Raw genomic sequence first — 24,552 nt, forward strand, 5'->3', positions numbered from 1 at the left:
AGGACTCAAGGTGAGGCCTCACCAGCACCAAGTACAGAGGCACCATCACTTCCCTACTCCTGCTGGCCACGCTATTCCTGATACAGGCCAGGATGCCGTTGGCCTTCTTGGCCACCTGGGCACACTGCTGGCTCATGTTCAGCCGGCTGTCCACCAACACCCCCAGGTCCTTTTCTGCTGGGCAGCTTTCCATCCACTCTTCCCCAGGCCTGTAGCGTTGCCTGGGGTTGTTGTGAACAAAATGCAGGACCCGGCACTTGGTCTTATTAAACCTCATCCCATTGGCCTTGGCCCATTGATCCAACCTGTCCAGGTCCCTCTGTAGAGCCTGCCGACCCTCAAGCAGATCAACACTCCCACCTAGTTTGGTGTCATCTGCAAACTTACTGAGGGTGCACTCAATCCCCTTATCCAGATCATCAATAAAGATATTAAACAAGACTGGCCCCAAAACTGAGCCCTGAGGGACACCACTGGTGACCGGCCACCAACTGGATTTCATCCCATTAATTACAACTCTCTGGGCATGGCCATCCAGCCAGTTTTTCACCCAGTGAAGAGTACACTTGTCTATGCCATGATTTGCCAGCTTCTCCAGGAGAACGCTGTGGGGGACGGTGTCAAAGGCCTTACCAAAGTCCAGGTAGACAACGTCCACAGCCTTCCCCACATCGAGAAGGCGGGTCACATGGTCATAGAAAGAGATCAAGTTGGTTAAGCAGGACCTCCCTTTCATAGACCCATGCTGGCTGGCCCTGATCCCTCGGCTGCCCTGCACTTGCCGTGAGAGCTCACTCAAGATGATCCTTTCCATGATCTTTCCCGGTACCGACGTCAGGCTGACAGGCCTATAGTTTCCCGGATCCTCTTTCTGGCCCTTCTCGTAGATGGGCGTCACATTGGGCATCTTGTGCCTCTCCTGTTGACCAGGATTGTTGATAGATAATGGAGAGAGTCTTGGTGAGCTCTCCCGCCAGCTCCCTGAGTACCCTTGGGTGAATCCCATCTGGACCCATGGACTTATGCGTGTCCAGGTGCATAAGCAAATCATTAACTACTTCCTCCTGGATTACAGGGCGGTTGTTCTGTTCTCCATCTTTATCTTCCAGCCCAGGAGGCTGAACACCCCGGGGGTAGCCGGTCCGACTATTGAAGACAGAGGCAAAGAAGGCATTAAGTATCTCAGCCTTCTCCTCGTCCTTGGTTGCAATGTTTACCCCCGCATCCAGTAAGGGATGGAGATTCTCCCTGACTCTTTTCGTTGACGTAGTTATAAAAACTTTTTTAGTTGTCCCTTATATTAATGGCCAGGTTGAGTTCCAGCTGGGCTTTTGCCTTCCTAATTTTTTCTCTGTATAACCTAACAAGTTCTCTGTACTCTTCCTGAGTTGCTTGTCCCCTTCTTCCAAAGGTGGTAAACCCTCCTTTTTTCCCTAAGTCCCATCAAAAGCTCTTTGTTCAACCAGGCCGGCCATTTTCCCTGCCCTTTAATTTTGCACCTCATAGGGACAGCCTGCTCCTGGGCCTTTAGGATTTCCTTCTTGAAGAGCGTCCAGCCTTCCTGGACCCCTTTGCCCCACGGGATTATCTCCCAAGGGACCCTCCCAACCAGGGTTCTGAACAGGCTAAAGTCCGCCCTCCGGAAGTCCAAGGTGGAGGTTTTGCTAACCCCCTTCCTTACCTCATTAGAACTGAAAACTTGACCATTTCATGATCGCTAAGACCAAGACGGCCTCCAACCTCCACATCTCCCACTAGTCCTTCTTTGTTTGTGAAAAGTAGGTCTAGCGAGGTGCCTCCCCTGGTAGGCTCTCCTACCAGTTGTGTCAGGAAGTTATCTTCCATACACTCAAGGAACCTCCTAGACTGCCTGCTCTCTGCTGTGTTATATTTCCAGCAGATACCCGGTAGGTTGAAGTCCCCAACCAGAACAAGGGCTGGCGATTGAGAGACTTCAGCCAGCCTCTTATAGAATACTTCATCAACCTGCTCATCCTGGTTGGGTGGTCTATAGCAGGCTCCCAGCACAAAATCCCCCTTGTTAGCCTTCCCCTTCATCCTTACCCATAAACACTCATCTTCATCGTCACTGGAATCCAGCTCTAAACAGTCAAAACACTCCTGAATGTACAGAGCCACACCCCTGCCTCTCCTTCCTTGCCTATTCCTTCTGAAGAGCTTATAGCCACTCATCGCAGTATTCCAGTCATGACCGTCATCCCACCACATTTCTGTGATGGCGACTATGTCATAGCTGTCCTGCTGCACAAGGGCTTCCAGCTCATCCTGTTTGTTGCCCATGCTACATGCATTAGCGTAGATGCACTTGAGGTGGGCTCCCGATTTCACCTCCATCCTTGGCCCTTTATTACAGGCAGAACTGTCTGGATTAAATAGTTGAACACATGAACTGCCCTACTGTTTCCATTTTATAAGATTCAGCCAGAGCAAGGCATGCTGGAGTATGGTTCACTGTCAATGTGAGTTTTTTCTGACATGCCAGGGGTAGGACATGGTGAGAAAACAAAGAATATGAGAAGGTATGATTCTTCTGTAAGATAAATGCACGTAGCAGGTCTTCTCCCTTATACTCTGTTTTTGTGAGAAAAGGCGAGTCCATCGCTAAGATTTCAGAGTGTCAGAGCACACTTAGAAGCAAAGATCCACACTGGTGGTCTGAAAGAATAGTGCCTGTAGCATTTAGTTTGCTACATAGAATGAAGATGCAAAATTTTCCAGTTTCTTCTTTGTTTTCTTTAATTACTCTGTGAATTGAGACACATAGATGCATTTAGTCTACCAGTGTTTACCTTTACTTTCTCTTTCTGCTTCTATTAACTGTTTTTAAAAGAATTTAGGTGGCATCTTTTCTAAGAAAGACTTCATCATCCATGTTTTGATTTAAAGGCAGATTGTGTTATCTGGAAGTTTGGGGAAACTTTTTAGTTAAAATGATAATGAATAATTCTAAATAATATTTTACTCCATCCTGTTACTTTGGGGTTTTCTTCACGGTCAATTTACCGGAGAGTTCATTGTGTGGAACATAGTAGAACCAAACTATCCATTTTCATTCTGTCTTATTACCCTGCTTGTCCAAAACAGTAGAAAAGATGGCTCCCATGACTTTTTTTTCTGCCTGGAGAAGAAAACTAAGAAAACATGGAACTCTTCTTAGAGCAAGATATATTTTGTAATTTTGCTGAACCAGGGACACAGATTACAATTTTGGAGACGAGAAGAACTGCTTGTCCTTCTGGTGGTGAGATTTTTTTTTTCTCACCTGCAACAGAATTTTTCTGGTAGACAGAAAAATGACAATGAGCAAGCAGTGTGCTCTTGTGGCCAGGAAGGCCAATGGAATCCTGGGCTGCATAGGGAAGAGTGTGGCTAGTAGGTCGAGGGAAGTCATTCTCCCCCTCTACTCTGCACTGGTGAGGCCACAACTGGAATACTGCATCCAGTTCTGGGCTCCCCAATTCAAGAGGGATAGGGAACTACTGGAAAGAGTCCAGCGAAGGGCAACGAGGATGATTCAAGGATTGGAGCATCTCCCTTATGAAGAAAGGCTGAGAGAGCTGGGACTCTTTAGCCTGGAGAAGAGAAGGCTGAGGGGAGACCTTATCAATGCTTATAAGTATCTGAAGGGTGGGTTGAAGGAGGAGGGAGCCAGACTCTTTTCAGTGGTTCCCAGTGACAGGACGAGGGGCAACGGGCACAAGCTGGAACATAGGAGGTTCCACTCAAATATGAGAAGAAACTTCTTTACGGTGAGGGTGACAAAGCCCTGGAACAGGCTGCCCAGGGAGGTTGTGGAGTCCCCTTCTTTGGAGATTTTCAAGACCCGCCTGGATGCAGTCCTGAGTAACATGCTCTGACATGCTCTGGGCAATCCTGCTTCAGCAGGGGAGTTGGACTAGATGATCTTTATGGTCCCTTCCAACTCTAAAAAATTCAGTGAAATTCAGTGAAAACAGGTAAGGGGGATGCAAAGACCAGTGTTCAAGAGGATAATGCCCTGTGCATCCTGTTGTGCACCACACCTTGAACAGCACAAGATGTTGGCAACCTGGACACAGTCTATGTAGCTGAGAAGCTTAGGAACACTCGAGGATAGTTACTTGCCAGCTAAATCACTCTTATCCCAAAGGATGTTGAAGTTAGTACAGTGGCATGTAAAATAGATTTCTGACGTGGCAAATCATTGTAGACAAAATCAAACCAAACAATATAGGAATAAGATCCTGTAGAAAATTCAGTAATAAAGTTACTGATTTTCTCTAGTATTGATCTCTTCCTGTGGTCTTCTCTGTAGACTTAATTCATTGGAAATATGTAATACATGGAATATTTTTTGGTGATTGGGCACTGACTAGGAAATTACTTTTGAAAATGACTTAGCTATTAATGAAGTGCAGGTGAGAATAGAGCTGTGCAAATAAGTTTCCCTGCAGCCTTTATCTCCAGTATAATCATCAGAAGGGAAAGGTGATAAAATATGTTGGCACAGATCATCGCTAATATTTACACTAGGGGCTGGATTTGCAAAACCACTTCTACCTAAAGGTCTGGAAGGCGTGGAAAATGAGAACAGCATTGTTGTTGTTATTATTATTACTATTATTATTATTATTATTATTATTATTATTATCAGTGGCTACTAACAAAATACGAACAACAAAGAGAAAGGAGGGCATCAAGCAACCCTTAAAAATTAATATAGAAGGTGAAATTCCTTAGTGGACTAAAAAGGAAAAAAAAAAAAAAAAGTTGTTTAAATTAGTGAGGCTACACTTGTAGGCCAAGTATTAATATCTCTTTTGTTGGAGTGAAAGACCTCTGCCTGAAATTGCACTGTTGCTGATTTTGACAATTAGTCCCTAAAAATGCCACCAGTACCACATGTGGATCCACAGCATGTGGATCGAGACTTCCGGTTTTACAAACATGTCCAGGAGGAGAACTGTCAGGCTGTATGTTGGTTTAAAGAGTTTGCTGTTGTTTCTACAAAGGCTGGTCTAGCATGCCGTAAGTAGAGCTGGTACAAAAATCCTGATGAATATGCAATTTCAGACTGTTTTTGCACTGAAACATTAGCTCCTTGTCCCTTTTATAGTTGTCTCCATTACTAATGGAATACATTTAGTAGTCTGCCTCTCTTTGGTCAGATACATCTACCTTGTACCTGTGTAACCAGAATAGATATAAAGCCCACAGTCCATGAAAGGGAGGCCACTCACAAGCTCTCCCTGCTTAGCATAGTTGGTACCAGCTATTATAGGAGAAAAGTAAAAGGGAACATGAAGCTATTGAAAGGTCAGAATTAAGGTGGAAAAAATTCAGGTGAAAATATGAGTTTTCAATCAAAAGATCTTTTTTGAAGAATTATGTAGACTTGGGTTAGCATATTGCATTAATCTGTACATGGAGAATTGTTTCAGAAAAAATGCATATATGTGCCGATCTATTTCTTGGTTTTAATGAAACACTTTAAAGGCTTTCCATTTGGAATATTTTAAAAGAAAATTGTTCCAACTGCATTGAAGGAAGTGCAGAAAACAACTCATAAATGAAATATTTAATTCTACACCCAAATATTTTTCTTCCATTTCTTTCAGTTCATCCACCATATTAAGAAACCAAATATTTACACAGAACTATTCAGGTCACTTCAGACTTTGCCTAAGACTCCTAGAAATATCAAAATATAGAAACGGACTTTTTAATGTGTGAATGTTCAAACTACTCCTCTCCTGTGAATTTTTTCAGATGTTTACCCTATTTGTGAAGTCTAGATTTGGAGCACATAAAGTCAGCCAGGATAATTTACTTAACTGGGAAGCAGCCCTGCTCCTCCTCAGGATGGAAGTGCTCCAGTAGAGTGACTGAAGACAAAAGCAGGGCTGTTAGGAAAAAAATGTCACCAGGATAGGACCACTCCTATAAAAAGCAGCTGATCCAGCTCACTGCCACTTCCAAACTGCATCTGAGGAGCCCTTGGGACAGACAGCAGGCTGCCTGTGTTTTCCCAATTGTCACAGCTGACTTCTGCCGATGAGGACTCTTAGATAAAGATAGAGATTTAATTACGTTAATATATTCTTCCCAAATGCACTTTACACTCATTTCACTGTTGCAAGTACAGACATCAGTACATGCAGGCAAACATGTCTGCTCGCAGGACTGGAAAGGAGCAGCAAACTACTTCTGCAAGACTGATATGATTGCTGTTACAAGAAATTTGGATATTTTAGCTTATCCACAGCAGGAGTCTTCAAAAATGTAAGTATGACTTATATCCCTTTTAGTAGTGCAAATAGCATCTGTTAAGGAACAGATTCCTGTGCAAAAAGTTATAGAGAAATGTGTGGGCAAAACACCTCTCCAATTTGTCCATGTAATGTAAGTATCCAGAAATAGGTCACTAATGAGTATATTCACAGAAAGCAAGACTTGTTTACAGTGGTGGACTGAGCTAGCCAAATAAATTATTTGATGCAGGGCTCTTTGACTGGTTTCACTACAAGCTCTCCCCCACAGGCTTGTGTACCCTTTCTCCAAAGGAAGCGAGCTGCACACTGTTAACGAGGCTCATCAGCATTCCTGCCAACATAGCTGCCTCCAGCCTCACCAATCCTTATTAACGGAGCTCTAGGGCAGGTTGGCACCTCAGCTCAATCATGCGTGGGGTCACTTCTCCATGCCACAGCACCATAATAAAGTCCCAAATCGGAACAACATCTTTTAAGCGTAGTCTACAGCCTTTATTTAAATTCCTTTTAATGTAGATTCACTGCTCATAAAAGTGAAGGAATGACTGTTCTGGCAGCCTCTGGGCATCACTTGGGAAGATGAAGTGCAGGCTTATCTGCATAACTGCAAGTTCACTATCTCTGGCTGTGGCCTTGTAACCTCAGCTCCAGTCTCTTCATCAGAATTAGCCCAGCAATTCCAAATCCTGCAAATGTTTTATGGTCACAGGCAAATGTCCATTAGGGTCCAAACTGAGTTTTCCACTTGTGACCTAATTACAGTTTAGATTTACCGTGTGTCCTGTGAGCAAATCACTTGAGGTGATTTGCACTGCCTGGTGAGTCATAACACTGCCAGTGGGAAGAACTGGAGAGAGATGAGGATGTTATGATGACTTAACACCTGAGAAGTACAAGAAGGCTTCAGTCAAACTCCTGATCCATCAATCACTGTTGGAGTCCGAAGGCCTCGAGAGAGCACCCAAGTGTACTGATGACTCAGTACTTTAACAGCGTGGTCTCTTCCCCACCAAATGCTGAGTCAGTTTTGCACAAAATAAATGTCTCCCCTCTTTACCTATCACTTCAGCTTCCTCCCACTTGCTCATTTCATAACAATTAGGAATAAGACTGGGGGCATATAACCATCAGCAGCAACTGATGAGGGACAAAAAAATGAAAAAGATGACAGGCAAGACAGAGAGAGAGAGAGGGAGGGAGAACCAATAAATGTATGAGAAGGCAATGTATTTCTCAGCCATGCTTAATTTCTGTACAACACTCATTTAGCCACTGACTTGCCACTATCACACACAGCCCTAGTGCTATCTCATCATTTATTATTATGAAGTAGCAACACTAAAATTGGGAAGGAGGAAGTAAAGCACCTGAGATCTATTTAGCGTTACACTGGACTTTAAAAAATGTATGATATAAAAGCTGTATCCACATGAGAGAATTTGCCAATTTAGGCGCATTTGAAAGAACCCACATGAAGACATGGTTGCAGCAGCTCCTGCCAGTTTTTCTAACTTACAAGGCAGGAGTGTCCCACTTGTCAGGCTGAGAACAAGGCTGGCAGTAGGAAGAACTAATGGGAAGTCTAATGAAGGACAGAAGTTGTCACAAAAATAAAAATCTGCCTAGGTAGACCCAAAAAATAAGGATGCCTAAAATCAGCTAATGGAGCATATTACTCCTTTAACAGTGAAAATAGCTGAAAGCCAAAAAACTGAGCAATGCCAAAGGGATCCTGATGGTGACAACGGAGTCACAACACAATAAGCCTATCGTCGCATTTCTTGTATGGATCAATGCACTGGAGAAACACTGACCAACATAGAAGTTATTGTTAATTACCTAATACCAATTGCAAATAAGAACAATTAATATATTTAATTTAGATTCTGTGTAATTTTTTATGTTAATTAAGACATAACTACCTATATTAATTATATGTAGGCATTACATAAAATTATAAACTAATGGTGAAATAATAACATTTAGAAAAAATTAAAACCACCAATGAACAGGTTAAGTCATTAAGTAACAAACAAAAGAAGGATCTTACGGAGAAAACAGAGGGGTAACAATTAGCCTAGAAAGGTATGGCCAATGCCACACTCAAACATTCAGGGCCCTTGAGACTTCAGAGGACCCACATTAGCCTCACATGAGATAGTGCTTGGAGGTTCAAAGTTTATGCAGCAGATGAGTCTGGCCATGGCGACGCCCTCAGCAAGCTGTGGAGATGCACCCTTAGGGTCTGGGAGGCCCCATGTCTTGTTCCTGCTTTCCACAAAAGTAGGTGCCTTCTATGCTAGTGATTAAATCATGACTTCTGTCCTGTATAATCAGTCTCATCATACTGAAGAAGATTCAGTTGTAGTTTAATGGAAAAAGCTTTCAAGTGATAGATAGCAAGGAACGAAAAACAAGGGCAAGAAGGGTGAAGTACTGTCATTTAATCAACATGTAAATGCTGGCTTCCAGCATTCTTTAATGCCACCTTGGCTTTTTTTTTTTTTTTCAATCAGGCCTCCTCATTATTCCAGTACTACCTAGAACATGCGCCTTTATCTGTGCCTATTAGGCCAACATCTAAACTGTCTCTATCTCAAGTACATTGGTAATATACCTGAAGGTGTGCATATAATCACATCTTTCACAGGCTTTGCCCCTGGCCAGTGCATCAGACTACTTAGCAGTTCTCAATTTTTCATCCCAAACCACCATTTTAACTTGTCTTGAAAATGTAGATGAAGCTAAAAAATAATGTGCACATTCTTTTGTAAAAAACATTCTGAGGCAAGAAAGAGGGGCTAAATTCTACTGTTCAAGGAGCAATACTGTAACAAATGTAGGTGACTAAAAAGAAAAAAGAGTGAACAAGAGAAATTAAATAGCCCGATGTCACAAATAACAAAATGGTTTCCTCAGTAGTCCTTGCATTATTATTATTGCTACTAGTTGTAGCAGTAGAAAATTTCATTACTTTTATGCTTGCACTCTGACCCAAAAAACTATTAAATTACAAAATACTGCAGCTTTTTATATTGAAAACTCATGCACGCATTATGACATTGTCAGGGAAGGCTGGAGATTTTGACAACCAAGCTGGATGTTCTGCCTATGATCCAAGAATGCACTTTAAGTATTCAGATGCGCAATCAGTACTACCCAAACAAATGTTGAAAATATTTTCAGAAAAACAAATGGAATCCATGCTAGAATGGAAATAAATGTCTCCACATAGCTTTGGAAGTGTTTTGACCATTTGAAATAAGTATATTCTGGGGCTGAAAAACTTTCCCTTCTCAGTTTCATGATTCTTTTCATGCATATTCCTAGAGCTGAAGGCATTTGCACATACAGTATCTCTCCTAGCTATGTTTCTTGGACTGCATTCTGGAGACAGGAAAGCAGTAGATCGCTGAGCAGAGCCTTTCAGTCTACGACCACTTTGCAGAAGAGTCTTCTCTCCCCCCCCACTGGTGGTGGGAGCTCCATCTGCCACAATGTCTGCTCTGACCATTCTGTGGTCTCAGCAGGCCATCAAAAAATTGTTTTTATTGTCACTGGATTTCTCCTGGGCTTATGAATATGACTTTAAATTTTTTGTGTCATTTGAATTAATTACAGAGAATGGCGAAGTTTGATAATGAAGTCCTGGAACAAAAGTGGTGAGAAAATACTATTAAAATAAAGAAATTACTAGCACAGTGCAAAGCAATAATAATGAAAGCCTGGGCTACTCGTGATTTTATATTACATGGTTCTTTGCTGGGATAAATCTACTCAAACAGTTAAACTGTATCTCTAACTTAAGCTGGTATTACCATAGCATTTGTCACTGCTGAAATTCAAAACACCCAGAAAATTTAGATTTGTTCTCTTTACAACATTTTAGTTAGGATAACATGGTATTAATTGCTCTATGACGGTACAATAAGATCTCATATAGAACTAATTTATGGCTGCTTTTACTCTCCTTTATTTACTTCGGAAATTTAGGTCCAAACTTTTAAACTATTTCTTGCTATTTATTGCTCAGGTTTTTTTCTTGGTTAAGCAATGTCAATTTACCAGCTTGTCAGAGTGAGTCATTGGCTTAGCAAGATTAGAAGACAGAATCCTCCTTATTTCTCATTCATTGCCCTACTCTGCAAATTGCAAGGCCTCTTTCTTTGCTGTTCAGGTAATATCTAGGCTGTGGTCTGTGCTATACGATATAAATAGCCCAGTGGTCAAAGCGAAGACTGGAAGTCAATAAACTGGTGGATAGTTTAGAGTTCTCCTTCTGAAGACATTCGACTTATCCAGATGCTCAAGATCTAAATTTAGTGTTGTGCTGTATGAGAAGCAGTAATAGAGAATTACAAGTGCACAGACAAACAATTCCACCAAAAGCTCAGAAGTATTAGTGAGTTCATGAATGTATCTACAAGCACACTAAGAAGACGGTGGTCTGTTGTTGTAACTATGTGATTCAGTCAGAACATTGAGTAACAAGAATATTTTTCTTCATTTTTGTGCAAGAGCAAAATGACTATGACATTACCTCTCTTCCCGAAATGCTGGGTTTGCACTGGCCCAATGCTTGATCACGTTCACTGTTCTCTTCCAACCTCTTCTTACCACCCTTCTGCTCTCTACAGTGAAAGCAAAGTGTCTAGTTTTCATTTTAAAAGCTGCCATTTTCTGATGAGGTCATATGAAACTATGTATTCTTTCCTGAAAAGAGCTTTAGCATCTTGCATTAGACAGTACTGTAAAACTAGGAAGAGTGTGTGTGTGTGCATGCCTGCGTGTGTGTGTGTGTGAGGGCGTGTCCATATATATATCTCTATTCATAGTGTATGTACATATGAATTGAAACATTCTTTAGAAAGTGGTGATTTTGTCTTGTGGACTTTGGAAAACATGTTTTGCATCCTGTTGGACTTCATTTGCCATCCTAAATTTCACTTCAATTTTGTATTTTAGACGCCAAAAAGTTTCACGTCTATGACCATTCACACCAAACTTAAAGCAAACCAACCAGAGGGAACCAGAACCTTCTATGCCATTCTAGCATGGAATAATGAAAGAAACATCAATGCACAGAGAGGCCAGAAAGAAGAAATAAATTTGTAATACCTCTGTTCTTCCTGTCTTTCCATCTTTCATCCACAAGATATTGTCCTCCTAACTTACTCTTTTTCTGTCATAAGAAACCCTGACCATTTTCTGATCTTTCTTCTCTGATTGCAGTGATATTCATTCTCTTATTCCCCTTGTGCACTCAGAGCCCTTTGAGAAATGTTGACTAATTTACTTTTCTGACATTCCAGTTCTTTGATCCTCCTGACCAATAAATAACAATTCAAAACTTGTAACAGAAGAAGAGTGAGAAGCAGAGAGACAACATATTTTTTTACTTTTATTTTTAGTTCTGAAGATACGGCTGGGGTATGGAGGGCAACCACTGTTGCTGTTCAATAGCTGTTATTGACTATAAGTTCCTTCATAAGTAATGTGTGTGTATATATATATGTAAGCAAAGTTTGTGGAGGATGGATGTTTCTTGAAACCACTACTCTTTTTTTTTTTTTTATATTCTGTTAAACCATGTTACTTGGAAACCTTAAAAAGATGCTGACTGTATGAACTTGTCACCCTAGGAAGCTGGATGAAAGCCAGGATGACAAGAAAGAGAATGACAACAGTTATATTCGGACAGGTGGATGGATGACAATAACACAACTAGCAAGCATCCTTCTTTTGTAAAATGGCACAAACAGTAATTTGGCTTAATATCAGGATGGTATAACCCTGTCTATGCAGAAGTAGTTCTAGAGGCAGACTGAAACTCTTTCTCTTGTTGGTGTTTTACAGATAAATTAATGATTTAGGATATATTGATGACAGGTATTTTAGTATTTTAGACTGCACTGCAAAGAAACTAAATATTAAGTATACCTTCTGTCATGTTGAAAAAGTTACTGGAATATTAATGAGCGTTTCAACAAGGTTGTTTAAGAAGAGTTTAGAAATAAGAATTCTAGTAAGCTAACAGTTGTCTTCCAATGTACATCAAGATTAAAGGGAGATATTTTATGCCTTGAAAAAAGTAACTCTTTTACAAATGTTCATACTTCTTTCCAGTTCTTGAATTTAAATATATTTTTCTCATGCAAACTCTTCAGAGAAACAGTTGTTAAAAATGACAGCTAAGAACTTATTAAAAGTCACAAGAAAGGTTTTATTTGAAACGTTAACCAGTAAGCAGATGACAAAAAAAATTGTTTGGGTTTTTGTTGTGGGTTTGATTTTTTTTTTAAATTTGGAACTTAATAAAGCTATTTAAAAGATTGTTCTAAGGATTGACATGCACACTGGATGTAGAAGGAGGTGTTGGAGGGACTGTTTCCCACAACACAGGCCAATTCATGTATGTGATTTGGGGCAGTCATTTGCCTGCCTGAAAGTGTAAATTTGAGGTCACTATGACACACAAAGATCAGAGTAGATTAGAATAGGAATTCAACCCTTAAACAAAACACATAGTAATAAACAAGTCCTCGAGTCATAACCAACCCTTGTGCTTGAACAGGGTCACCTAGAGCCAGTTGTCCAGGACTACATCCAGATGGCTTTTCAGTATTTCTAAGGTGGAAGGCTCTGCAACCCTCAGAGTAAAAAAGTGTTTCCCGATGTTCAGTTGGAGCCCCTGTATTTCAGTGTGTGCCCATTGTCTCTGGTCCTGTCACTAGGCACCACTGAAAAGGGCCCAGTTTTGTCTTCTTTACACCCTCTCTTCAGATAGCTATATACATTGAGGAGATCCCCCTTGAGCCCTCTCTTCTCCAGCCAAAACAGTCCCAGCTCTCTCAGCTTTTCCTCATAGGAGAGTTTCTCCAGTCCCTTCATCATCCTTGTGACCTTTAGTTGGTGTCTGTACAGTATATCCATGTGTCTCCTGTAATGAGGAGCCCAGAACTGGACACAGCACTTCACATGTGGCCTCACCAGTGCTGAGTAGAGGGGAAGGATCATCTCCCTGGAAACATTCCTCCTAATGTAGCCCAGGATACCATTACGATTCTTTGCCACCAGTACACATTGATAGCTCATGTTCAACTTGATGTTCCACCATGCTCCCCAGGTCCTTTCCTGCAAAGCTGCTTTCCAGCTGGGTGGCCTCCAGCATACATTGGTTCCTGGGATTGTACCTTCCCAGGTAAAGGACTTTGCACTTTCCCTTGTTGAACTACGTAAGGTTCCTATCAGCCTATTTCTCCAGCCTGTTGACGCCCCTCTGGATGGCAGTATGACCCTCTGGTGTACCAGCCACTCCTCCCAGTTTTGTGTCACCACCACGAGTGGTTCATACGAACAATGAACTTTCAAAGCCAAAGTTCACAAATACATGGACTACAGAGGGCAGTCTAGGGCCTGATGGGGTTGGACTAAGACTTCTGAACAGTAGAATTCCTCAAAAGACTGTTCACACAACTTTTTTAACCAGAGAAGAGCAGAGAGAAGACATAGAGAATCCTATGTTATACCCCAGGTATGTGCCTGATAATTGTTCGCCTTGTTAAAAAAGAACACATAATAATTGTCCTCAAACATTTGCTAATGTTAAAAAACAAAAACCAGTTAAAGTTGGTTCCTATACTTTTTTCATGAGACCTTATACTCTGAATTAATAATATCAAGCAGATACAGAAAAAAACAATGGTAGAATTGTGCTTTTAAAAATCACGTATATCTAAAACTAAAATATTTGTCTAATATTTTTATGCCAACAGTATAGGAAGAAATAAAACTCAAGGAAAGCAAACAATCAGACAAAATGCATATGAAAAAAACAGATAAAAAGAAAATGAACTCCCTTTTATTTTAATATCAGTTAAAATAGGTATTTTCCTGGTAATACGTTGAAATTAAAAAAAAAAAAAAATTAAAAGCTTAATTTAGAGAGGGGTTTTTTTGGGAAAAAAAATATAAAAATGAGTCATCTTGGCACTCCCTTTTGAAGATTTTGTTTTGTCTGATAAATAAATATAGCAGGATTCCTTATCTAATGATTTCATGTAATCAATGTTTTATGCAGTGGTTAATTATATATTGTAAAATACGTGTGTGTTCATACTGCAGCAAAGTTTGAACTTTGTGCGCAGTTTATATGCAAGTATGAGCAAAATAAGAAGAAAACAAGTCACAAATTATTAGAGTTACTAGCATTAAAAAAAAATAAAGGTTTTAATACTAATTGTATCTTTATTTTAGCTTAAGCATTATAAATAGGACAAGCGCACTGACTGAGAAAGTTTAGTAGGCTAAAGAGCAAATAGTGATGCAGGCATTTTTTATAGACACTAAGTAATTTTAGGAAAAGGGGAAAACAGAAAACTCAAATGAAATTCCAGCTAATTAGAAGTACATGGGCTTTTGACACTGACTTCAGTGCAGTGAATAAGGATTTTACATTTTCTGTGCTTTGAAAAAAACATGAACAGACCACTATTAAAAGAAACAGATAAATTAATATTACAACCAATCATCCTTAATCTCAGTAATAAGGACTTGTCTAAATTACTTTGTTTTTTTAAGCTATTAAAAATATAGATTACTTAGCCTTAATTGGCAGCTCATAGAGATAATTCCAAATTGCTTTATCTTATGTTTTTTTCCGTGAAATAACATGATACTGAAGGTCATGCAATACTTTCATTGGGTAAGTATTGCTGCAGTACTTGGCAATATTTCCTTGCCTTGCAAAGTCAACTAATTCCAAACTGCTAAATATTGTATAAGTATTTTTGCATTTGAGATGAATAAGATATTGAAACCAAACACAAGTATGGTTGTTAATTACAAAGCATTTAATTCCTGCATGTTTTCCTTTCATTTCTGTAGCTAAGACAATGTCTTAAAAAGAGAACAGAAACATACTTGATTAATTTGTTTACAGTCAAGCGGTGAAGCATACACTAGTAGTTACACTTTGACTAGGTACACCATAAAGGACACAGAGCAATCAGACTGATATATTAATTGCTTATGAGTGGCTCAGATGAATAAAAATATTTTTGGTACATGTGCATATTATCTTTATACATATATTTGCATGTATATTTAAATATATTTATTTATTTTTCATTATATGTTTATAAATATATTTATAAACATATATTTAAGTAGATATATATGAGAAAAAATAGGTGGAAAATATTCTCTGCCTTCTCTTCACATAGACACTGGTTTATACTACTTTTGTTTGTGTTTTTTTGTTTGGTGTGGGTTTTTATTTTTGTCTTGAGACTCTAATATGTTTTACGGAAAAGTAAGTCTTCAGCTACTACTTGTGATTGTCAAAGACTTGCAAGGATGGCAAGACATCAAGCTACAGCTTGGAAAAATAAGAAAAGCTTTGCGTAGGCAAGCCATGAGTATAAAAGGATCCCTGTCTTAAGTCAGGAAAAGCACCACAGAATCTATTCCTAAAATGAAGAAGAGTGTGAAATGTTTCCAAAGTAAAACAAGAATCAAAAAAAGGATGAAATAACAAGACAAAGAGAAACGAGTCAGGAGTACAACTATGTGACAGACTCAAAGGCATCTCTGGACTTGTCAGCATCACTGCCCAGTGAGCTTATGCAGAAACTTGCCTCTGGCTTTTTCAGATGCCACAGCTGGAAGAATATCTTCCAGTTTTTGACTTTAAGGTCCTTCAACTGCCATCTAAAAGAGCACTGAGAAGCAATGGAATAAACTGAATAGTGTTCCTACAGAGATTTGTTAAAGTAGAACATCTGTTAGAAAAAAAATTCTGACATATGAAAAACAGACATTGCCTCAATGCTAATATATTTATTGGAAACACAGGGTGTTCTTGACATAGTACTCAATTCAGCCAGCAATTACACAAAGTTTACTTTTACACATTTGCAAATAATTAGCCATAACCTCAAATGTTTGCACATCAGAGACCCACAAAACTTTGAAATTATAAAATCACCTATAAAGTACAGTATATAATTCCATAATGGATCACAAACCCTGTATCTTCTACTGTGAAGGGCAAGGATAGGAAAAATACTGTGCCACCTGGAAGATTTCCCATAACTTCTGAATTTCAGTTATGTCTTACTAATTTTCTATGCATATTTGTTACAATACCCTTGCTATAATCTTGATGATGCCCTTGTTTGTACCTTTAGAGGAATGCCACCTGAGGTCTACTTTGAATAAAACATTCAGTGGTTCAATGGATTTACCAAGTCTGTATAAAAACAATGGAATAACTGAGACTGAAGAAAGGATTCAAATAAATCACCTATCAGGCAGTTATATACCAGTGAGCAGTAGGTGCTTTTGTTGACTTAGAGTTGACCAGAAACAGCACAGTAGATGAAACGTGAAGTATACAAAGACTCTTTCTGTTTGAGCTCCCTCTCTTAGGAAGCTGTAAAGAACAATGATGTTGCCCCTCAGCCTCCTTTTTTCCAAACTAGACAAACCCAGAGTCCTTAGCCACTCTCATAGGACATGCCTTCCACCCTTTTCACCAGCTTTGTTGCCCTCCATTTTCCTTTGGAAAATTTTGAGGGAATTTCTGAAGGAAAAGAAATTGGTTTTAAATGTACAAACTTTTTGGTGCTTGTTGGGGTTTTCTGCTTTTTGGGTTTTTGTTGGGTTTTTTTGTTTGATTGGTTGGTTGGTTTGGTTTTTTTTTCCCTAATTGGAAAAGAAATAACCTTTATGAACAATTTGTCCAAAGCTTAACTGTTTTAGAGGTTTGCCGCCTACGTCTGTAAAAAGATGTATCAAGAGTATTCTGTGAAATATCTCCCAGCTGACCCAGATTGCTTCTCTTTCCATGCCCTCAGCCTATCCTTCTGGTGTCACTGGAAAGACCTGTTGATTCTGGCTGGATTGCCTACAGTTTGAGATGGGCTACCAAGATGTTACCCAATGTCCAAGCAGCATTCTCTAGTAAACGTGCTCTGTGACTTTTCCTAAGGACTCTATACATTATTTCTTCACTATATGAAATAGGAATTATATAGTAATAAAGTTTCCACTGCTTATTAATGTAGATCAGAGATGCAACTACTGTATCAGGAAAGTTTATTAAGGGCATTATGATCATTCATTATGTTCTGCCTTTATACAAACGCCTACACTCAAAATGAGAGCTAGAAACTTTCAGCCTATTAAATTAGTAAACATTGAACAGAATTTTTTTTTTTTTCATTACTTACACTAACTCTCTAAAATAGGAGGAAGCTCCTATCATGGGATACATGTTACTGTTATGCGCTTAAACTTCTTTTTCACAAACAGTAAAAAACCTCAATAGGAAGCTTCCTAAAATGTTGCTTTCTAGTGTTTTTGGAATTAGTTATTATTAAGATATTTTCAGAGGCATAAAGACTCAAAATAAAACAGTATGAAACACAATACAAAGTTTGTATTTAGTTTTACTGCACTTTCAGGAAGGGAAAGGTCTGTTCAAGTTGGTGTTTCTTCTCTAAGTAAGAATTAAATGGATACTAAGAAAGTACTTTACAATAAATGTCAAAAGATCATAGTCCACTGAGTCTAATGAAGGAACACATAATTCACAGTGATCAAGAATCTACTGATTTTATGTGTGTTTTTTGTTAAATCTCTGTTTCAACTTTTGGTAATTGGATGGCATTACTAATTTTTAATCACTTGGATTGTGGAAAAGGTCAGGTTTTACAGCCTTCTCAGAGTAAAAAAGAATCTTCTAATGTAGAAAATTTTGTATTTTCACTCAATTTCAAGCTGTACAGCACAATCTAAGATTGCACAAAAAGTAGAATGGTAAATTTGTCATTCAGAGGTCAAACCTTAGTGAGAATCTCCACAACCACAGTCACTAACTTTCACACGGTTTTGCCATGCAATTCAGTTCACATAATTTTCCCCAAACCAAATCTAAATTAAATTTTCTACCCAGGCAGTTTACTCAATGTTTTGCTGCAAACTATGTCTGTGCAGTAATAGTAAAAGTAAAACTTGGTCTAATATTAAATCTTTTTTTTTTTACTGTTTTTAAGGGCTGGCTCTGCTGCTGGTATTATAGTAAGAACACTAGAAAAACTGCTGTGGGTCAGACTAGAGGTCCATTTAGCCCAGTTCATCATCTCTGAAAGTCCCCAAAAGCCAATGTCTTGAAGAAAAAGAAACATGAGGCAGATGATATATAAGCAGAAGTATTTTTACTCCATTTAAAAAAAAAAATTTGTGTCAGTTTAAATAATTCACTGGAAAGAATCTCAGTTTGAAAGGAAGAAGCCAGAAGGAAGAAAAAGTACCACAAACTCCTCCTCATGCCAACCTACTTCTAAAGGACCTGTGAACTACCTAGTTCAATCTCTCACTAGGAAAAAGGGCAGATGAAGTGATTCAAGGGGCCTGTTGGCTACCTTCAGCCATCAGCATTCAAGGACAAGGCAGCAGAAGAAAGGACAGCTGCAAATAAGACTTGCATAGCAGCCAGCAAAGGGGGATGATCAGAATCCATCTAGCTCAGTCCCATTTCTCCTGCATTAGCAGTTTTTCATTAATAAATTGCTGCAAAAGAGTGTGGATCCAGGAAAAGACAGACAAGTTACAGAATATGCAGTGTCCAATCACCCTTCAGTAAGTAATTTCATTAGCAGGTACCATGAAGAAAGGATAGGAATCCAGGCCCTGGCTGTCTGAATAACATCTAGATTTAGAGACCGTTTCCTTAATAAATATGACTACATGATATACTGGAGAGCTAAACATTGTGTTTCACAGTTTCAGTCATTATGTCCCAAATTATGGCCTTTGTTGTAACTGTGTTGCTCTAGTGATATCTGAGGTATAAGCTGGCCTTGTTTATTCAGTGGTAACTCCAATTTAATTGTTTTCTAAGGGTAGAGATCATTGCCTAGTTTGAAATAAGAGTCCAACAGCCCTTTAATATCCTCCAGAGCAGGTGCAAGGAGAAGGAAAATGCTTTTTCCACCCCCCTGTAATTTCTTACCTGAATAATAGAGGATTCAGGTTAACAGCTGATTACAACAATGTTAACAGCTGGTACTATGTGTGCATAGCTTTGTAACATTATAATTACAGTTTCAAGGCTGAGAGATGACTGCGTGATAATGCATCTGGAGTTCAGGAAACAACATTTTCACATGACAGTGTGTGTGTTTCCAGGTTAAGTTTCATTTGAAGTACATCTATAACATGATAAATACATCTTCATACTTACTAAGAAGCCAAATTAGATCAAAAAGTCAGTTTATAGTCAAAGGACAACCATTAAAGGGGACTGCTGAAAAACTATAGGAATAAAGTTGTCAATAACAGCATGAGCTAATCAATTTAATACAGAATTAACACATGTAAGTAAGGTTGGTTTGATAAAAAAGAACAAATCCTCCTTACATTCTCCATTGGTTCTGCAACTGTTGGACAACTTAGCATCATGAGATACCTGTATAAGTCGTCCTCACTGTTACGTAAAGAAGGTGATGGTAACAGCAAGAGTTTAATTCAGACGTTAGGCAGAGAAATAATTCTTGTTTATAAAACCTCAGTCCTATTTGACTTATTTCTAGTGGATAGGACACTTTTTTACAGAAGAGAAAAATTTCTAATAGGCTTCAGCTATGAAAAGAAGTTCCCTACATTATTCATAGATAGATTCATAGATTCATAGATTGGTCCAGGCCGGAAGGGACCTCCAAAGGTCATCTAGTCCAACCTCCCCACAGTCAGCAGGGACACCCCCAACTAGACCAGGTTGCCCAGGGCCTCGTCGAGCTTCACCTTGAATATCTCAAGGGAAGGGGCCTCAACCACCTCCCTGGGCAACCTGTTCCAGTGTTCCACCACCCTCATGGTAAAGAACTTTTTCCTAATATCCAATCTAAATCTCCCCTTCTCCAACTTAAAACCATTGTCCCTCGTCCTGTCGCTGCAGGCCTTTGTAAACAGACCCTCCCCAGCCTTCCTGTAGGCCTCCCTCAGGTACTGGAAGGCCGCTATGAGGTCTCCCCGGAGCCTCCTTTTCTCCAAGCTAAACAACCCCAGCTCCCTCAGTCTGTCCTCATAGGAGAGGTGCTCCAGCCCCCTGATCATTTTGGTGGCCCTCCTCTGGACCCGCTTCATCAGGTCCATGTCCTTTCTATATTGAGGGCTCCAGACCTGCACACAGTACTCCAGGTGAGGTCTCACCAGAGCAGAGTAAAATGGCAGAAGCACCTCTCTGGATCTTCTGGCAACACTTCTTTTGATGCAGCCCAGGATGTGACTGGCCTTTTGGGCTGCGAGAGCACATTGCCTGCTCATGTCCAGCTTCTCGTCCATCAGCACCCCCAAGTCCCTTTCCTCAGGGCTGCTTTCTAATACCTCATCCCCCAGTCTGTATTTATACTGAGGATTGTTTCTTCCCAGGTGCAGAATCCTGCACTTGCTTTTGTTGAACCTCATGAGGTTCATCTGGGCCCACCTCTCCAGCCTGTCCAGGTCCCTCTGGATGACATCCCATCCCTCTGGTGTATCGACAACACCACACAGCTTGGTGTCATCTGCAAACTTGCTGATGGTGCTCTCAATCCCTCTGTCTATGTCTTTGATAAAAATGTTAAACAGTACTGGTCCCAGCACGGACCCTTGAGGGACACCACTAGTCACTGCTCTCCATCTGGAGTTAAAGCCATTGAGTACCACCCTCTGGGTGCGACCATTCAGCCAATTCCTTATCCACCGAACCGTCCACCCATCAAATCCGTATCCCTCCAATTTGGCAAGTAGAATGTTGTGAGGAACTGTGTCAAAGGCCTTACAGAAGTCCAGATAGATCACATCCATAGGTCGCCCCTTGTCTACTGACCTAGTCACTTTATCATAGAAGGCCACTAGGTTAGTCAGGCAGGACTTGCCCCTAGTAAAGCCATGTTGGCTGTCCTGAATCATCCCCCTGTCCTCCATGTGCCCAAGCATGGCGTCCAGAAGGATCTGCTCCATGATCTTCCCAGGCACAGAGGTGAGACTGACAGGTCGGTAGTTCCCAGGGTCCTCCTTTCTACCCTTTTTAAAAATGGGTGTGATGTTTCCTTTCTTCCAGTCTGCAGGGACTTCACCTGACTGCCATGACTTTTCGAATATCATGGAAAGTGGCTTTGCAACTTCATCAGCCAGTTCCTTCAGAACTCTGGGATGGATTTCATCAGGTCCCATGGACTTGTATATCTATATATTCCAGTTACTTAAGAAGGCAAAGTAAAAGATAGATACATGTTCAAGAATAAAATGCATTAAATAAAAAGTTAATTCAAGTCTGCAATGTCCTTTGTATTTGGCCATTCAGTATTTCCCTTTATCAAAGCAATTTTTGTATCTTTTTTAGAACAGAACACCTAGATGCACACACAGTGTCAGATGCCATACATCTTTAGCTACTTGGTATTAAGACAGAATTAGCAGTAAGGTTCATATACTGTATAAAGTTAATATCCCCACAGACATTTTAACACAGCTGGTGTATCTGTGATTCAATTGAAAGATATAATGATTGAAAGATAATAGTGTAAAATTAGTCTGCCTTGACACAAAACTGATAGAAATTTAAAATTCAGTTTATTGCACATATGTCTCTCTCTCTACATTGCAGCACTTTTAAAAACCAAGCAAATAATGATACAGTGATGCAGCTGTTTTCAACAGACACCTTGAAACAGCAAAACAGGAGCTGGAAGACAGGGTTGGGGAGTAGAATAAAGACCTCATAATCCAAGGGGAAATGGTTAGTGACCTGCTGCATCACTTAGACACACACAAATCTATGGGGCTAGATGGGATCCACCCAAGAGTACTGAAGGAGCTTGCAGCAGTGCTCATCAAGCCACTTTCCATCATTTATGGCTAACTGGGGAGGTCCCAGTTGACTGGAAATTAGCAAATGTGACGCCCATCTACAAGAAGGGTCAGAAGGATGGGAACTGTAGGCCTGTCAGTCTGGCCTCGGTGCCAGGAAAGGTGTGGCACGTATAGGACAACCAGGTGATCAGGCCCAGACAGCACAGGTTTATGAAATAGGTTTATGGGTCCTGCTTGAACCTGGTCTCCTTCTGTGACAAGATGACCTACTTAGTGGATGAGGGAAAGGCTGTAGATGTTGTCTACCTAGACTTTAGGAAAGCTTTTGACACAGTTTCCCACAGCATTCTCCTGGCAAAACTGGCTGCTCATGGCTTGGATGGGCATACTCTGCAGTGGGTAAAAAACTGGCTGGATGGCAGGGCCCAAAAAGTGGGGGTGAAGGGAGTTAAATCCAGTTGTTGGCCCATCACAAGTGGTGTTGCCCAGGTCTCAGTATTGTGGCCAGTTCTGTTTAATATCTTCATCAACAACCTGGATGAGGGGATTGAGTGCACCCTCAGTAAGATTGCAGATGACACCAAGTTGGGCAGGAGTGTTGATCTGCTTGAGTGTTGGAAGGCTCTACAGAGGGCTCTGGACAGGCTGGATCGATGAGCCGAGGCCAATGGGATGAGGTTCAACCAGGCCAAATGCCGGGTCTGGCACGTGGTCACAACAACCCCGTGCAACGCTGCAGGCTTGGGGAAGAGGGACTGGAAAGCTGCCTGGTGGAAAAGTACCTGAGGGTGCTGGTTGACAGCCAGCTGAATATGAGCCAGTAGTGTGCCCAGGTGTCCAAAAAGGCCAATAGCATCCTGGTTTGTGTCAGAAATAGTGTGGCCAGCAGGACTAGGGAAGTGATCATCCCCCTGTACTTGGCACTGGTGAGGCCCCACCTTGAATACTGTGTTCACTTTTGTGCTCTTCACTAGAGGAAAGACATTGAGATGCTGGAGTGTGTCCAAAGAAGGGCAATGAAGATGGTGAGGGGTCTAGAGCACAAGTCTTATGAAGAGCAGCTGAGGGAACTGGGGTTGATTAGCCAGGAGAAAATGAGGCTCAGGGGAGACCTTATCCTTCTCTACAACTACCTGTAGCAAGGTGGGTGTCAGCCTCTTCTCCAACAAGGTGGGTGTCAGCCTCTTCTCCTAAGTAACAAGCAATAGGAAAAGAGGAAACAGCCTCAAGTTGCTCCAAGGGAGGTTTAGATTGGATATTAGGAAACATTTCCTTACTGAAAGAGTTGTCAAGCACTGGAACACGCTCCCCAGGGAAGTGGTTGAGTCACCATCCCTGGAGGTATTTAAAAGACATGTAGATTTGGCACGTAGGGACACGGTTTAGTGGTAACTTGGCAGTGCCAGGTTACCAGTTGAACTTGATGACCTTAAAGGTCTTTTCCACCCTAAACGATTCTATGATTCTATGAATTCAAATTACATTCTTTAGTACCACAGAATAAACTAATATAAGCCAAAGTACTCTTTGGACTGCAGCATCATATTTAACTTCATATGCTACTAAACAGTGAAACATATATTAGGTGCTAAATAAAACACAACCATGTCATTTAAGCACCCTGATTTTTAGTTCTCTTTCTTGTTTCATATTTCACAGGTACTAGGAAAGCTCTTAACTGAGACATTGTTGTAGCATATGTGGCCTTTTTGTAGCAAAACTGGGAAATTTTATTTCTTAGATCTTTATAGAGGTCTAATAAACTGCCATAATGCAAAGTCTACAGACTACCATAGTGTGAAAAGAGATTTATCTAAGTATTTTATTAACTTGCATCTGTTCAACAGTGTCGTATCTAGGATCCTATTTTATGAATATATCGATACAATGTTAAATTAAAGCAATTTCACAGTTTTATGTAATGTGAACAAATTCAAAATAACCATTGGAAATTGTCCAGGTTTCATAATATTGCACGCTAACAGACTTTAAAACTGGCTCTTACATTCAGTAGGCATGATAAACTCCTCAGCTGTCTTTTGCTAAAAGAATATCAAGTGTATGGTTAGAGATTATTTCCATCCCCTTTCTACCACTCCCAAAAAACTTAATGATGAAGAGAGCTCTGAAGGTCATTTAGTCGCAGATCTAGATCAAAGCAGTAACTTCAATAATGGATTAAGTCAGTCATGATTTTGCCTTATAAATCCCTGAAACCTCCAAGAACAGATAGCTTGGAATCCACCATGACCTTCAGGCCTCTTCAGCAGGGTGGGCACCAGACCGTGTGAACGTACAGGGCTGCTTGTTCTGCCTCAAGTACAAAACTTTGTACTTGTTGATCTTCATGTAGTTTATGTCAACTAAATTCTCAGGTTTCTCCAGGGGTAAAAGCTCTACCATTCAATATGGAAACACC

This window comes from Numenius arquata, chromosome 4, assembly GCF_964106895.1.
Source record: "Numenius arquata chromosome 4, bNumArq3.hap1.1, whole genome shotgun sequence".
In the NCBI taxonomy this organism is placed as follows: domain Eukaryota; kingdom Metazoa; phylum Chordata; class Aves; order Charadriiformes; family Scolopacidae; genus Numenius; species Numenius arquata.